Raw genomic sequence first — 17,157 nt, 5'->3', positions numbered from 1 at the left:
GGTTCGACAGGCAAACCAATCTTTGGACAACTTAATGAGCACTGCATTGAAATTTTGATCTCTTACCCATTATAAGGATGATGAGACAATGCTAGTGTGGTTTAGGGTAAGCACTATGTTTTTAGTGGTCTCTATAAGTGGTTAAGTAATTATTTGTGAAAAGAAAATATGCGATGCTCTTTATAGGCGAATCACCTAGGTGAGTGTGAATGAGCTACTTCTATGAGATTTTTAAGGTGAATTCTCTAAAACACTCATCATATTAGGTGATGTTCAAGGCTAAAACGAACACAATTATGAGAACAAACTTTGTTATAGTGAGAAAATATGACTTATCTTGTCTTAGTTTATTCTAGAACGATTGAAAGTCCACTGATTAACTTTGTCAACTTACCATTTATGGGGGGATTGTTGGAATAAATCGTATGTAACTCTTCATGTAGGGTTGCATCTTTTCAATTTCATAACTTGTGTTCCTTCATGAATGATTACATCGCTTCATAAATAACTAAATTGAAGAAAGGACATGACTATTTGAATGACCATTAATTAATCTATAAATATGTCATTTCCTCAATTTGTTTGCTCAACGTTGTCCATAACATTTTCTTCTTTTAAAAATTCTTTCTTCTTCAAAATTTGCTGAAGAAGTTCGGTATATCTACAAAGTTTAGTTTGTTGATCTTGTGGACGTGGTGCTATATCCATAGGAAAGGTAATCTATTCTATCCTAGAGATGATCACTCTCTAAAATCAGGCCCTAGGATGAGTAAATTTGTCTTAAGGAGACATTGTGAAGTCATTAGGCTCAAATAGCTTCTTGTATATGAATGTTGTGGTAGCTTTAGTACAATCTCCTAAAGGAAAAATCATGCTCATTGGGACAAATGGAAAAATCCTCTGTCAGTATTCCAAAAATGCTTTCATGGGGTACATAACCAAGAATCCTAAATGGGTTCTTGACAATGCTTTTACTCCTCTTAAAAGGGAAAAAGTACTTTCCCATATCATTGAATATTCTGATGGGAAAGTAGAAATAAAATTCGAAAATGAATCTCCACGATTTCGAGTTCTTAGATAAAACATAAATTCAAAAGAATTTATGAGCTCAAGATCGAGTACATCGAGTATTCGGACTGAAACCTTATCATGAACTTAATTGATCTAACCCTCTTAGCGTTAAATATGTAAGATTAGATCATAGAATTCTAAATATTTAATATGATAAGGATCGTCTAGAGTCTCCTATTCAAATAGACATGTATGTGGTTTTAACATTTAAAAGTCAACTTAATGTAATCATATCTGAGTTAAAATTAAATAAACTCTTCCAATGGAGTTTATGTCCAAGGAAAATAGAATAGACAGAAAATTTTCTTTTCTAAAGAAAGGAGAAGAATTGAAGAAGAATATTCCAAAGCTCTTCAAATTCTCCAAGAACATATATCTTTATGTAGGTGGTTTAATAAAAAGAAAGACTTTGATCATCTCTGTATAGTCAGAGAAAAAGAAACCTGGAAAACCATCCAAAGAGGAGAAATAAAAGTCGACCATCCTCCTATGGAAGACGTCGAGCTCAAAAGTCTTTATAATGAAAAAATTATTGCAAAACCTTTTCAATTGATTAAAGATTTGAACACAAAGCTCCAACGAACAAAGAAATCAAAAGTATTCAACTCCAGAATAATTATTCAAAAATAATTCTTTAAATAGCCGAACAGGTTTATAGAACCGAAGATATAATAAATACTCCTAAAGAAGATACTGGACAGAAGATGTTCCAACCTTCTGAGAAGGTTAAACTGAGCACAAAAAGGGATAAAAATCCTAGATGAAATTGACAAAAAACTAAACCTTCTTAATATCAGGAAAGAAAGTTCAAGGAAATAAGTTAATTTTCTTGATGAAAGCGAAGTCGAATTTCTTCTGGAGGAATTCAAAAAATTAAAGTTAAATAAAGATCCTCCTAGTAACATTACTAGGATAAAATATAAAAGTCTAGAAAATAAAATTAACAAATTCAATTGGTACCATAGACCCTCCACCATACCTAACCTAGGCTTGGAACAAAGAAATAATTTTGTTAATTACACCCAATTTGACATGTTGATGACCAGAATGTATGTCGTCCATGATTTCAATTTGCAACATTGCTAAGAACAATATATTGATGGTCTTCTGAGTTTTATGGCTTAATGAGTATATAACTCTTTAAATATAACGTATAATTACAAAATTCCCTGGACAAGTCTAACCTATAGACAGTTAACTAGAAGAATAATAGAATGTGGCCTTGAAATCTGTTATGAAATCAAGGTTCAAGGTAAAGTACAAAAAAGCTTCAAAATGAAACCACCCTTTTGCTCTCTGGATTTGAGAAATTAGAGGACTCAAGTTATTGTAAGAGAAAAGTTTCAAGGAGAAACTATTCAAAGAATTATAGACCCAATCGGCACTATAGAAAGCCTCAAAGGGAGCATACTCCACAAGAAAACTCCTTATAAACTAATTGAGAATAAGAAAAAAAAGAAAAACTCGAAAAGTAAATTAAAAAAAAAAACCGAAAAAAAAGGTTCGTTGTTACAAATGCAGGAAAGAAGCGCTTTATGTTAATAGATGTCCAAACAATCGAAACGTCAGTGAAATTGATAAGGAAGAATATTATTCTAAGTCAACTTCTCGTGACTTTTCAAGCAATGACAAATCTGATTATCAAGTGAAAGAAATTGCATATGAAACAAATTCTAAGTTCTCTAATGAAGAAACTTTCTAGACAAGAGTTGCAGCTTGTAGCTGTATCAATGTTTTAACTTCTAAGCAAGAAGTTCTTTTTGAAACTATAGATCATTTCACTTACGATGATTTAAAAAGAATAATTCTCAAAATACTAAAAGATTCGCTAACCAAATCTACTTCAAAACATCCTAAAAAGAAGGAGCTTATAGAGAAATCTTGTATATATATTGCAAAGAAAAACTAAAAACCCAACTTGAATAGAAGATTTACAATTTGAAATCAATTGTCTCAAAAAAGAAATATCTTAAAACCGTTTTGAAATTCAAGAAACTAAAAAGGAAATATCTTTGATAAAACCTAGAGGAATTCGAAACTGACTCCGATAAAGAACCCGAGCAAGGAAAAGATTTTCTAATAAATCAAATTTCAATAATACATTTTCAAAAACTGTATTCAACCATTACTTTAAAAATTCAAGATTTTAAAATCAAATTAAAAGCCCTAAGTATTTTGAAAAAAACAATAAGTGATGCTAACAGACAAAAGTTGAATATCAAATATAAACTTTTGAATGTTCATGTTTGTAACGAAAAATATTGTTTCATAACCAGTTTGCTTCTTGTTAAAGATTAAAAACAATAATTGATTTTAAGAACACTTTTTTAACTCAATTATATCATATTCAAATAAACAACAAAAGCTTAGTTTCAACATTTTCTAATAAAGAAACTATTTTTTAATTCATTTTTCCTATGCTACTCCAGAAGTAGAGGAAATTAATGAATTAAAAATTGAAGAAATTAAAAAAAAAAAAAAACATAAGAAAATTCAGTTTTTAAGGAAGAAATTAGTTTCAAGAGAATTGAAGGAAATATAAAAGGGCCTTCACTTCAAAATAAAATTAAAGAAATTCAATTAAAAATTGAAAAAGAAATTTGCTTAAATTTACCAAATGCATTCTAGGAAAGGAAGAAACATAAAGTTGATCTCCTATATATCAAGGAATTCAAAGAATTGGATATCCCTACAAAAGCTAGACCAAATTCATGGTCATGTGCCGTTTTCTATGTAAATAATGCAACCAAAAAGGAGCGTGGCTACGGTTAGTAATTAACTACAAAACCTTGAACAAAGTGTTGGAATGGATTATGTATCCAATTCCATCCAAATAAGATTTACTCAAAAGTATTTTAAATATAAAAGTATCTTCAACGTTTGATATGAAATCGGGATTTTGGGCAATACAAATTTTCAAAAAAAAAAAAAGATAAATATAAAACTGCTTTGAATGTTTCATTCAAACAATACAAGTGGAATGGAATGATTTAGATAAAAAATGCCCCAACTGAATTTGAAAAAATTATGAATGATATTTTTAATTATTTACAATAGTCTATATTGATGATGTTCTAATTTCTTCCACCAAATGTAGAAAAGCATTTTAAACAGCTCCATATTTTTATTGAAGTTATGAAAAGAAATGGTTTTGTAGTCTCCCTACCAAAAGTTAAACTATTTGAAACTAAGATTATATTTTTAGGCTTTGAAATCCACTTAGGAATGATTAAGCCCATTCAAAGGTCCATTGAGTTTGCTTCAAATGTTCAAGACAAAATTCTTGACAAAACCCAACTCCAGAGATTTTTGGGTTGTCTGTATCCGATTTCATCCAAAACCTTAGGTCCATTTGTAAACCAATTTTTTAAAGATTGGAAAAGAATCCACCTCAATAGTTAGAAAAGTATACTCAAGTTGTAACGACCTGACTCTCCTAAAATTCAAAGACAGAACGTTAGTACATAAATGCATGAATTTCAATCATTGAAATTTTAAAGTTAAAAAAGAACAGAGATTTTATTAAAAGTGAATGAGCTGAACAAAAATCATAAGTCACCTTTTAGGGTCCCCTTAAAAACTTAAGTTAAAATAAGAAAAAGAATAATAATTACAAATCTAAATCAAAAGACATTGGATTAAAGAAATAAAAACATGAAAACTATGGAAAGCTAATGTCATGTGTGGAAGAGATGTTCTAGTCCCTTGGCATGGTTACGGATTCTTCCTGTCATGCATCGATCTGTCCATGCCCTTACCTGGAAAATATAGTATAAAAAAATATGAGTATAAAATACTCAGTAAGTGATCTACTACTGGACCCACTAGGTGAACATGTTAGCCTTCTTATTCGAGCACCGGTGTACATTTTATAACATTGTAGTCATGGTGATCCTGAAGGAACACGAATTAGTCATAGGTGATGACCCAAAGGATAAAAAATCAGTCAATGGTGAACCCGAAAGATCACAAATCAATCATAAGTGGAAAACCTGAAGGGCCACAAATCGGTCATAAGTGATGAACCCAAAGAAACATAAATCAGTCATAAGTGGTGAACTCGAGGGATCACAAATAAGTCATAAGTGGTGAACATGATGTTTCACAAGTATAAGATGTACACAGCCCGATGAAGAAGTGTTAGCTCTAAAAAAGAGCTAATTTTATGTCCTTAATCCAACTTATTTGAATAATTCTTATAACTTTATTTGTCTTATTTATAGGTAAATCAATCGCGGAGAGTAAGATTGTTTTTGGGATGAAAACCGATCCAAAAAGAAGCAAAACGACATTTGGATGCACCATATTGAGTAAAGACATCAAAATGACCAAAATGCCCTTGAAGGCATTGTTGCAACCCTCCCTGGACCCTCGCGTGACGCTGAAAGGAAAGAGTACCAAATTCTGGATAAGCAGCCAGCATCGCAACACCAAGCCAATGCCTTAGCTCGACACTATTGGACAGAATCAAGTGAACAGGGCAGTGTTGCAACGCTACGAACTCTAACGAACGAGTGGCTTCTGCGTGCGTGCAACGCACCGTCACACCAACGTTGCACCTCTTCTTCAACGCTTGAGGTCTGATATGACATTAGTATTGGTAGCATTGTGATGCAACAATAGTTCTACAAATAGAGAGTTTTGGTTACAGCAGATGGTGTTAGAAAAATACAATAGGGAGAACAATTTTGGGAAACGATTGGGACAATTTTTGGACTATTTTTCACCAGATTCATCATTCATCCCTCTTCATTCATTGATCTTTTCCATATTCCTATGCAAGGTTAGGTAAATTCTTTCTTGGGTTTAGTTGTATGTTCAGTTTCTTGATGATTTTTAATTAATTGTACTGAGCTTTGTGAACTCATTGGATTATATTTAATGGAATTCTATTGAATTGATCTGACAAATTGATTGTATTAAATTCTTGTTTGCAAAATCTTCATGGCGCCATGCATAATTGATGATTTATTTGCTCAAACTAGGATTGCATGTGTCGGCTAAGACTATTTATGATCTCACGCATGTTTGCCCTGGTTTAATCTTGCTCAATTAATCATGCTACAAGATTAGGCTTTCCAACTTGTAGTATGTTTCAACGCATGAACCCTTTCATAATACAATTTAATTTTAACTTGGATTTCGCTAAGAAAGAAGAGTTTTAAATGAAATTAAGGCCAATTTGGTTTAATATCGAATTTGGCTAATTGGACTATTAGTATCTCTAATAGGTTGTGGAGTTCACGGATTTGGTGTTACTAATTAGTATCTAATGATTGAAATTTGACATATATACTATCCCCAAGTTCCCTTTTATTAATTAACTCCAACCCAATTGTTTACTCTCTATCGTTCAAACTTCTTTTCTTTGCATGTTACTTTTTAATTCTTTTTTCACAAAACAAACCAAAATCCCCTGTCACATGAATTCTCTAATCAACCTTGCTAGTCAATAGTTTTCTTGTGGATTCGACCCACTGCATTTTTGGTATAAGTCTTGATTATATTTCTTTGTTTGGGTCAGTGATCGTATGCAGCAATATTTCTATTAAATCTGACAAACGAACAGGAAGCTAATAGTCTCCATCGAATCTAGCAGGCATTAGTCAACCAATAGACCTCATATTAAAATCAGTCATTAACATAGCCATCATATCCAACATGTGGAGTGCAAACATAAGATCTCTTTTCATATTCATAATAATATTGCACATAAATTACCAGAATGCCTACACAGTCCTTACACCATCGAAGCATAGCAAATCATTCCATAACATTTAATAGTATGCTTTCACGGTGTATGCTCAATCTTATCAACAACTTGGTTAGGGTGTATGGCTCGAGGGCAAATCAGTAGTACCTCAATATTAAGCCTAAACAATTAGCAAACCAAATTCTTCTTTATCTTGTGTGACAATAAACTTGAAGCAACCCTAAACATAAACTGAAATTAACTTAGATATTTCGGGTCCGAAACCGAACAAAAGTCATCCTAAAGATCTCAAAATACTTACTAATTTGAGGCCTGAACCAAGCTAGATTCCCAACCTCATAGTAGTAATCAAACCTACACACAACCCCATTTAAGGGTTATAAACCCAATTTACAGCAACATAAAACAGTCAAAGAGGATCTTGAAACCTTTAAGACTAATCGAAAACTTGTCGAAACCACCAATAACCCAATAAACAGCACATCGAAATGCTTCGAAAACTCAAACATAGCCTCCAAATATCATGGGCAAACCAAATCCTAGGTCAAAACTTAATGGGTCAACCATGAACATCCAAAAACAACCCAAATTTCGAAAGTAAAGAAACTTACCAACACCCAAAACGATGGCGAGCAGTGGTGGCATGAAATCGAGCAGTGGTGACGCAAGACTAAGCAGCGACAATGCAGAATTGAACAGCAGCGAAGGTTCTAATGTCAAAGATGGACCGCCTTCGACAATCGGAGAAGAAGAGGGCCTAGGAGAGAGAGCTATGAGATCAGGGAGAGATTGAAAGAGAGGGAAGACTTACCGATGATGAACGGCTACAGATGGCATAGACGACAGACATTCGATGGCGACTAGAGCGACGACGAGAGCAAACCGGTGAACATGGGGCATAGGAGGCCGGCAGTGCTAAGGCTGCGAGAGAGGAAGAGAGTGACAGAAAGGGGGGTGTGCATGGATCTTGGATAAAGTTTATTCTGATTTATTTTATTTATTTTTTACTTATATATAAAGCATTAAGCACTAAAGCCAAATAAATTTTGTATAAATGTACCTTGGTATTGTCCTTTCCTTCTTAAATTCACAAATTCAAATCCAAAATTCAATCAAATTCAAAATTTCAAATCTTTTCAAGATATTACTTGAATTATCTTTCATAATTCAAATTTTAGCCTGAGAAAAATTCAAAATACACACAAATACTTCAAGATATTTCAATTAAAATTACATAAAAATTTTGGGATGTCACGCAAGCTATCAAATAAATTAATGCTTTAATCAAATCAATTCTCTATTTAAACCTTATAAATTCAAAAGCAAATTTTATGGTAGAGACAAATGCCTCCAATATAGGATATGGAGGAATCCTCAAACAGTGTCTAGATAGAACCAAGTCTATAATAGGTTTCCACTCAAGAATTTGGAATGAAACCCAAAAGAATTACTCCAATGTAAAAAAGGAATTTCTAGTCAGTTCTTTGTATTAAAAAATTCCAAGGTGAATTAATCAACAAAAAAATTTCTATAAAAACATATTTCAGTGCATCAAAATTCATTCTCGAAAAAGATGTCCAAACCTTGTTTCAAAACAAATCTTTTCTAGATGGCAAGCGATATTATCTTGTTTCGACTTTGAAGTTTTGCCGAAGAACAAAACCCTTAGCTAATTACCTCTTAAGGGAATTTCTAACTCCAAAACTCTTCTCTCTCTAATCCCTCTTCTGTTTTTTAAAAGAAAAGAAAAAAATTAGTGAGGGAAATAGCCTCTCCTTCTTCTTCAAAGGGCAAAAGCTCATCCTCTTCAAATACAGCACCCTCTCCAATGGGTGATGATCAATATGCAATGTAATTAGGATTCACTTCAGTAACCAGTTTCAGGGTTAGATCTACCAGCATACAGCTAGGATCAACAATAGTGTCATCCACTCCACCACTAAGGCCTTCTACCTTTCCGGTAAGACCACCCACTGGTGATGTTACCCAAATAAGGCCTCTTGTCTCACCTTCATCAGTTCAAGTGTTACCAACTCCTCCATCTACCTATTCTCTGGCCATTACACTCGAAAAGAGGTTTGTACCTTGGTCGGAAATCAAAACTTACTTCCGAAAATCTCTGGTTATCAATAAATCTATTATTGAACCAGAATATCAGGGTCTCAAGCTAGAATAGACTATTTGAAAAAAATTTCCTGGGGGCTTCAATTTTATTCGTAAGATCTCAAGAAAACAAGAAGATATTATGAGTTTATCTTGGTAGTACAAAATCAGTCAAGATAACTCATGTTCTAGATAAAAACGAACCCTTTAGGCTCGCTTATTCAAAATTAAAAATTTTTAAAGCATTGAATAATCCTACCAACTGGAATCAAGATATCTATACTGTAAAATCTTTTTCAAAACCTTTTGTTCCACAAACATATTCGTATCGGGATTACATGAGCGCCTGATACAATGTCATGTGGTACTCAAATTACAATCATTCATGGTTTGTATCCTTGTGTCAAAACACCTCTAAAGTCAATTTTCCTTTATGGTTTATTCAATGGTGGAATATGTTCAGTATGATGGATGATATTTTGCCGACACCCTTGCATGAATAATATTTCTATATGGAAAGAGCAATTCAAAAAACTTCCTTTCATAATTCAACGTGATTGTCATTATTTCAAATTCCATGGATATTTTGTTGGAATTTCTCGACCAGCTCATATCCTCAAGATAAAATGATTATGAAAATTCTCAAAATAAAATTGTGGGATAAATACAATTTCAATCATTCCACCATTATAAATGTAAAAAAATAGTTCACAGAGAATGGATATCTCCAAGACTTAGATCTGAAAAAGAATGTCAAGTTCTTGAATGAAAAATCAAAACTTCTTACAGTGCTAGCTCAGACTACATCTGAGACAAACTTTCAAAGAATCTTAGCAGCGGCATCCTATACGTTATTTCCCTATCCAACAGCTTCTATCTAGGAAGGAGAAAAGAATGATCTTGAATATGATCTGGATGATCCTTTCCTCGACTCACAACACATGTGAGCTCCAAATCCAATAAAAGTACATGTTTTACAGAGAAACAAATGGTGGTCATAAGGAATGCTTCATAAAGAAGTAATTTCGTTATAATTTTTTTTAAAAAAAAGAGTTAGTAAAGTCGCACCTCTAAGTTTGGATCATATGCGTAAATCCTGTAAGTGTTTAGTTTACACTATAAATAAATTTTTGTCGAGAAAGAATTTGGAGAAAATATTTTGAAGCAGTAGCACAATCAATAAAGAAATTTGAAGACTTGAAGATGAATATATTTGGTTATCCCTGCGTTCACTCATTTGTCAGCACCTAGTTTGGCCTATCTGCAAAATGGTGTAAATCGGAGTTTTGGCCTATAATCAGTCTAGCACAAATTAGTATTTGGAAGAACCAATAATTCAATCAGCAAGAAAGCACATTTAAAGTATCTTTAATAAACCTGCTTTCCATTGCCAACTAGTAGAAGCTATTCTACTAAATTAAGTATTTGCTAAGAAACATAATTTAATAGTAATGAAGAAAAAATTCTAATAGTGAATCTTTATTCATCTATCAAAGTATGAATCTTTATTCTTCATCAAGAACTTAGTAAATCAATGTTACTTTATTCTTATTTTTCTTCTTTTTTTTAGCTATTTCTAAAATTCCTCATCATGTGACATCCTAAGCTAATTTGGAAACGTTTTCCTTATTGGCTTTAGTCATGAAAATTTTTCTTGGACTCAGTTAATATTTAACTTTTGAGGTCATTTAGCTTCCAATGACTCCAACATACAATATGTTTTTGTCATAATTTTATCTTTCAATCTAGTCACATCATATATTATCTAGATGATAAAAGTAATCACTTCGTTTATAATTCATGAACACTTCATGAATTGGCAACATCCTTGTTTAGAACATTTCCCAAAACAAAGACTAATTTAAAATTATCTTGCCGTTAAGAGTTGATGACATTTTTTTCAAGTAACTTATTCATTAAATCTTTTGACTTATATTGGTATTAAAACCTAAAACTCTTAAGAGAAAATGGCGTAACCTTTTAATATATAAAATATATTATTTGGCTATATGCAATCTATTACTAATTCAGCATAGAAATTAGAAAATGAACCCAATAGATTTAGTATGAATCTTATTCATATTAATCTAATATTTCTATTACTATGATACTCCAGTGAGTTAGAACAAATACCACCGAAGGGTGGTAAGTTATTTCTTCACTGGATTGAGGCATTTTCAACCAAAAACGAACACCGAGTGAGACATCACTATGATACTCAAGACTTCTTCCAATTCCCATGAACAGTCACGAACACCGAGTGAGACATTACCACTTGGTTTTCTTGCTATTCTCCAAAAAAAGTATCAAGGAAGTTGGGATTCTTATTTAAAAGAGAGAAATTTGTGAGAGATAACTTGAAGAAAAAGATAAAGTTTTCTTAATAGGAGAGTGTGAAAGAACTTGTTGGAGGAGAAGTTACAACTCCCCTCCACCAATACAGAGAATAACTCCCATTTAATATATATATTAAATCAAATTTAATATATATAATTAAATAAATAATAATTAATTAACAATTAATTAATTAATTAATTATCATATATTTAGTTTCATTTATATCATATTCAAATAATATCCTCTCATATAACCTATAGTTTTAATATGAGTCTCATTCATATTAATTTAACATGTAGTTTCAAATGAATCTCATTCGTATTAAATTTAACCTAATATAAATCTCATTCATGTTATTTAATATTTAAATCTTATTCAAATACATTATTCTCTCATATAATAAAGTATAATTTTGAATCTCTTTCAAAATTAATTTTATATCATAATGTATCTATATAATACATTATATTAATTGTGTCTCATACAATTAATTTTCTTATATAATTTGAATAATTTAAATTAATCCAAAATTAAATGATTCTTGTTTTATCCATAGTGAGCTAGCAAGGGACCTAATGGACCTACAAATTAGAAGTTCCAATTATATGAGATTAATTAATTAAACTCTTTAATTCAAGTAATTAACATTCACTAATTGTAGGTCACTCCAATAAGGACCCACAATTGCACTCTTCGCACTGTATATATATTTATATGTCCATGGATATAACCAATAAACAATAAGTCAGAGGTGTTACTATGTTTAATGTGTTTATTTAGTGTTTTTACAAGTTTCGGGTGCCTAGGAGGTAGAATCGACCATTACAGGACGTTCAAGTTTAATTTGGAGCAATAAGAAGCTGAATTGAGCATCTGAGCTTTAAAGGAGGCAAAATTATCAAAATTCCCCTGACGAGAACATTGCAACGCTCTACCAAGCGTAGTGTTATGCTCGAAGATAGAATGCATGCATAGGTAGGAATGTAGCGGCATTGGGTTAGAGTGTAACTATGCTTCAATGTGTAACAGACGAATGCTTGAGGCATACACGCGAGAGTGTAAAGCTTAGCGTAGCTACACTGAAGCCTTACTCTACAACAAACAAAGTCTAGCATGCAACGCTCTTACCTAGGGTTGCGACACTGCACAGTGGGTTTATATATTGTTCCTCGATTTTTAGGTCAAGAAACGACTCTCATTCGGCCTTCAGCTAAATTTCTTCCCATTTTCTCTTTTCCATTTGTATTTTCTTCCTTTCCCTTCATGAAATTGGTAGAGATGAAGTTAGATCTTGTCTTCTCAATCTCCATGGAAAGATAAGGTTTATGGGTTTCTAGTTTATAGGATTTTTGGATGAACTCATTGTAATTTTGAGAATTTTATTTGAATGTAAATTTTTTATATCTTGGCTATGAGTTTCTTTCTATTTGACTTTGCTTTATGATTGTATTTTTTCTTGAATGTCTGATAAATTACTTGAGAATTTACAATTGATGACTTGAGATTAACTTATAATATGTGAGATGTAATTATAAGTTAATTTCTAAGAAGCAAAAGGTTAGATAGGTTTGTAATTGATTTTCTATAACTAAGAGCATTGTTCCTATTAATCTAGAGGAAACTAAATTAAATGTTTAACTAGACAATGGAAATTAAAAATTCATCATAGCGTAAGCCCTAGAACGTCATGCAGTTGGTTAATCATATTTGATATGGATTCATCTGAGTATAATTAGCTAATTAGGTAATTAGGACCATTGGTTGGATCTTCAATCAATTCGGCTAGGTATAGTCAAGAAACTAAAATTACATTTGAATAATTCGATGAACAAGGTTACATTGAGTCATTCTGATCTTCATCCTCTAAGGTAGAATGTCTCTATTAGTTGCATTTCTATCCTTTATTTTCTGCACTTTATTTTCTATGCATTTCGAATTATCCAATCCACAGAAAACCCCTCCCCTCCTCTCTCCCCTATTTACCATTTTAACTAAAAATGAGGTTTGAGGAACTAATCTTTCATGTTTCTATGTGGTTCGACCCTGGACTTTCCGCTTATGCTACTAATTAATATAAGTAGTTAGTTCGGTGAGATTATGAATTTTATTTAATTGGCAGAAAGAGGTTTACAACGCCCCCTCTACCGGTTACAGCTGCGTCATATTATAATTTTACAACTGTAATTATATCTAACTCTTTAAATCTCACTAGTCCTCTAATGAACCACATGTTTATGGTATTACCATAAATAAAACACTCTCAAGCAAGTGAGAGGGAGAGGCATCATTATTCAAGACCCAGAGCAATTAAAGGAGCAATTCATCTACTTACCCTAAAGATGGGAATGAGTGAATTCCATCTTGTGTAGCTATATTCCCAACTCCTTACTCAGACAAATCTTCAAAATGATAGCCTCATTAAGTCAGCATATCGGGCCACCCTCACCCATATAATCAAAGGACTACTCTCATAAATAGGAGTTCATAACTCAATTAGGATTGAGGTCAAATTACATATGATCATCTTATGAAATATTAATCTCTTTAGTCAACAGTGTTAGAAAGAAAGATTAATCATTTCGTCTTTCGGTCTTATACAAACAAGAATGATTTAAGAAAATGAGTTAACAGAGTTTGAAATAAGACTTGCTACGTCTAGAGTTAAGAAACATCTCTCTAGGAAGTGAACAAAATGATGCCATTAAACGTCAACCCCTAATGATCTCAAAGTGTGGAAGTATCCTAAGAGGTTAATCAACGCATAAGAAATGAAATTTTGCATTAAGGATAAATTTAAAGTCATGCTTGAGGACAAGAACTATTCTAAAATTTGGGGTGTGATAACTTATATTTATACAAGTTATTTTCCCTTAGAGTCACAATAATTAGAGGTTATTTATGAGAAAAACATTAAGATTATAAAAAAAAATAGGGTAAAATTACCTTCCATGCGTTTGTTGAGTTCAAAAATTAAGATGTATAAAAATTCCATCACTAATCTAGTGAATATGTAGGAAAGATGATAAAATTGAAGAAGAAAGAGTCATGCATTGAAAAGGCTATAAGTCAGAAAATATGTATGCGATGAAGTTATCACCCAAACACATAGAAGGGGACCACTGACAACTGCAACAGTCGACATGAAAAAGCTGCCTGACGCGTTGTTGTGGTTCTATGTGGTAGAATGGTCCCTACATTCAACTCTATATAAAGATACACATAAAGAATTAGAATAATACACTAATCGGTGATGAGAAATCAATCAGTCCCTTTTTCGAGAGAAATTTCCTCGAGAACCACGATTCATCCCCCATCGCCTTCATGAACTAGAGCTCGAGAGAGTTTCTCTTCTCACTCTGACCTCCATCCACATTCATATCACAAGGGCAATATGATGGAATTTAGAAGCATGCAACAGAAGCAATCAGAATCAATGAGCACTCTAATTACATTTAATTTGAGTTCTAAAAGCATGCAAAACTAAATTTTCCAAAAAAGGGTTTCAAGAACATCATATCTTCGTTGAATCCTCCAAAACCAAGCTGCTCTCCACGAAAACTCATCTTCAAATCCTTAGTGAACCACAAAGAGATCTTCTCTACTATTCTCAGCATTGGATTTGAGTGATGGAACTCAATGTGCAAGTCAATTGAGTGAAGGATATGGAGAGGGTTTGAGAGGAAGATGAAGTTTATGTAGAAAAATAATTTTTCCAGCCATTCGTACTATAATCTGAGAAAAATTCAATTCTTGTATGAATTCAAAACATGCAAAAATGAAAAATGAATCCAATTGACACTTCATTTGGAAGAATTTAGTGGGCTAGGTGTTTGAATTTTAGTCAAACACATCAATTTTCAAAAAGTTGGAAATTTCCCCTATGTATTAATTTTCAATATTCAATTTTAATTTTAATTAATTCAAAATTAATTAAATTCAAAATTAATTAAATTCAAAATTCAAAATTCAAAATTCAAAATTCAAAATTCAATTTAAATTAATTTTATTTTAATTAATTAAATAAATTTATTTAATTAATTAATTAATATTAAATATTAAATTAATCAAACACCCAATTTTAAACATGAATCTTATTCTTGTAATTAATACCTAAATCAGTATATATTATAAACTCTCCAATTTTGTTTAATTTTGATAAATTAAACATTAATTATATGAATGTAATTATACAAACCCTAATTTGAATTTGAACATTCCAAATTAAAATTCAATTTGAACACTTCAAATTGAAAACCCAATTTTGATCTTGAACATTTCAAAATGACTCAATTCACTTAATCCAAGGTGTTCATGTTATACGAGCTAGTAGAGGGACATTATGTGGGTATACAATGCCTTAGTTTATTGCATTTAGATTTCTCTCACAGTACTCAACTTTGTTATAACCCACTAGGAGTTTTAGTCCAAATGGGAATTTGTTAGGTTATTTGTCCTAAAACTCGTAGTTTGTAAATAGTAAATATAAATGAAGTTTATTTAGAAAAATGTTGTTGAATGAAATTGAATTGATAACTCTAAATCCAATAAACTACGAACCATTGACTATTGTAATAAATACTTGGATTTTATGTGGAGACATAAACTGGATCAAGTTTGAGTAAAATAGCCTAAATAGTCTAAAGTACTTATAATAGGTTAGGTACCTATTTCTAGAGATACTATTGAATACGACGCTTTCTGATTGTTATAAATGTTGTAAAATGTCATAAACGATGTGATCAGTTCGTTCATGTAGAGACATGTGAGCCGGGTGTTCTACACTATGAGATCATGTAAAATTGACCACGAAATAATCACTATTACGTATTAACATCGTTTACTATTAACACAAATTAATTTCACTTCTTGATGACCTAGATAACTTTATCTGAATCCTAAGTTGTCTATGAACTTCTGTTTATTCGGGATTGTCCCTTGATCTGCATAGGTGAGGATAAGCTCAACAGCGCTGCTCAATATGCCTCCCATTTCAGGTAAGACCGGATAGATAGCTGGGGACATATATTTGCAAGATGAAATTCACTCCTACCCATTTTAGGAATAGTAGAAAGGTTATTCCCTTAAGGGTTGATCCCGAGTCTTGTACAAGGGGCCACATCCTCTCGTTGGCCTGAGAGTGAATGGATTTAGTGATTAAGAGATGTAAATTAGAGGTAAAACGATAATTGATATAGCTGAGGTTACGAACAAACTATGAAGGATCAACTTATTGATGACGGTTATATCAAATGGACACATAATATATCTACAGTAAAGGGAGTGTAAATACAGGTTATAGTGAGCAGTCATGTTAGTTAACGAAAGTTGATTAACTTGGTTAAACACTTTGACTGGTTAGTCTCGGATCATTGGAGCTCATGATCTGTAGATCCATCGGGTCTCTTTGCTAGCTCACTATAGACAAAATTGAAGAACTAGATGAAGTGAGAATTTGAAATGTTCAAATTTGATATTTAAAGAAAATTGTATTTTATATGAGATATAATTTACATTTATGTAATTAATTATTTTGGAGAGTTTGTTTAAATTAAAATATTAGGATGAAAGTATTTGAAAATTGATTAATCAAAAGCTAGGTGTCAAAAACAATTTAATATGTGATATTAAATTTGTTTATTTATTTAATTAAAATTGTTTTAGTTAAATAACTTCTAAGATATGAAAATAGTATTTCATATTTTTTGTCAAAAATTATTTTATTATCATTTTTTTAATAAATTGGATTTTTCCACTAAGTTGTCTTTGAAGTAGCTCTTCCAAAGTTTGACACCAAGAAATTTCATACTAGTGAAGTTTGAGGTAGAAGACATGCAAGATAAGATTTTACATATATTTTGTCTTTAAATAAGTTTTGATTTTCAAAAATTAAAACTCAGTGTTTCCTTGAATATTCGTTGTTTTTTCCATAAATT

The 17,157-nt window shown here is 31.8% G+C and overlaps 1 long non-coding RNA gene across 1 annotated transcript; it reads right to left on the bottom strand.

Annotated features, from left to right (window-relative positions):
* Positions 1 to 6,993: 6,993 nt before the first annotated feature.
* On the bottom strand, positions 6,994 to 7,774 carry LOC120087916. Its single transcript, XR_005484723.1, has 2 exons — positions 7,396 to 7,774; positions 6,994 to 7,323 (listed from the first exon to the last, which is right to left on the bottom strand). It is a non-coding gene; the product is annotated as an uncharacterized LOC120087916 (long non-coding RNA).
* Positions 7,775 to 17,157: the final 9,383 nt, after the last annotated feature.

This window comes from Benincasa hispida, chromosome 10 (assembly GCF_009727055.1).
Source record: "Benincasa hispida cultivar B227 chromosome 10, ASM972705v1, whole genome shotgun sequence".
In the NCBI taxonomy this organism is placed as follows: domain Eukaryota; kingdom Viridiplantae; phylum Streptophyta; class Magnoliopsida; order Cucurbitales; family Cucurbitaceae; genus Benincasa; species Benincasa hispida.
The sequence above is the reverse complement of the archived record's forward strand: the minus strand, read 5'-3'. Positions and strand labels throughout refer to the sequence as shown.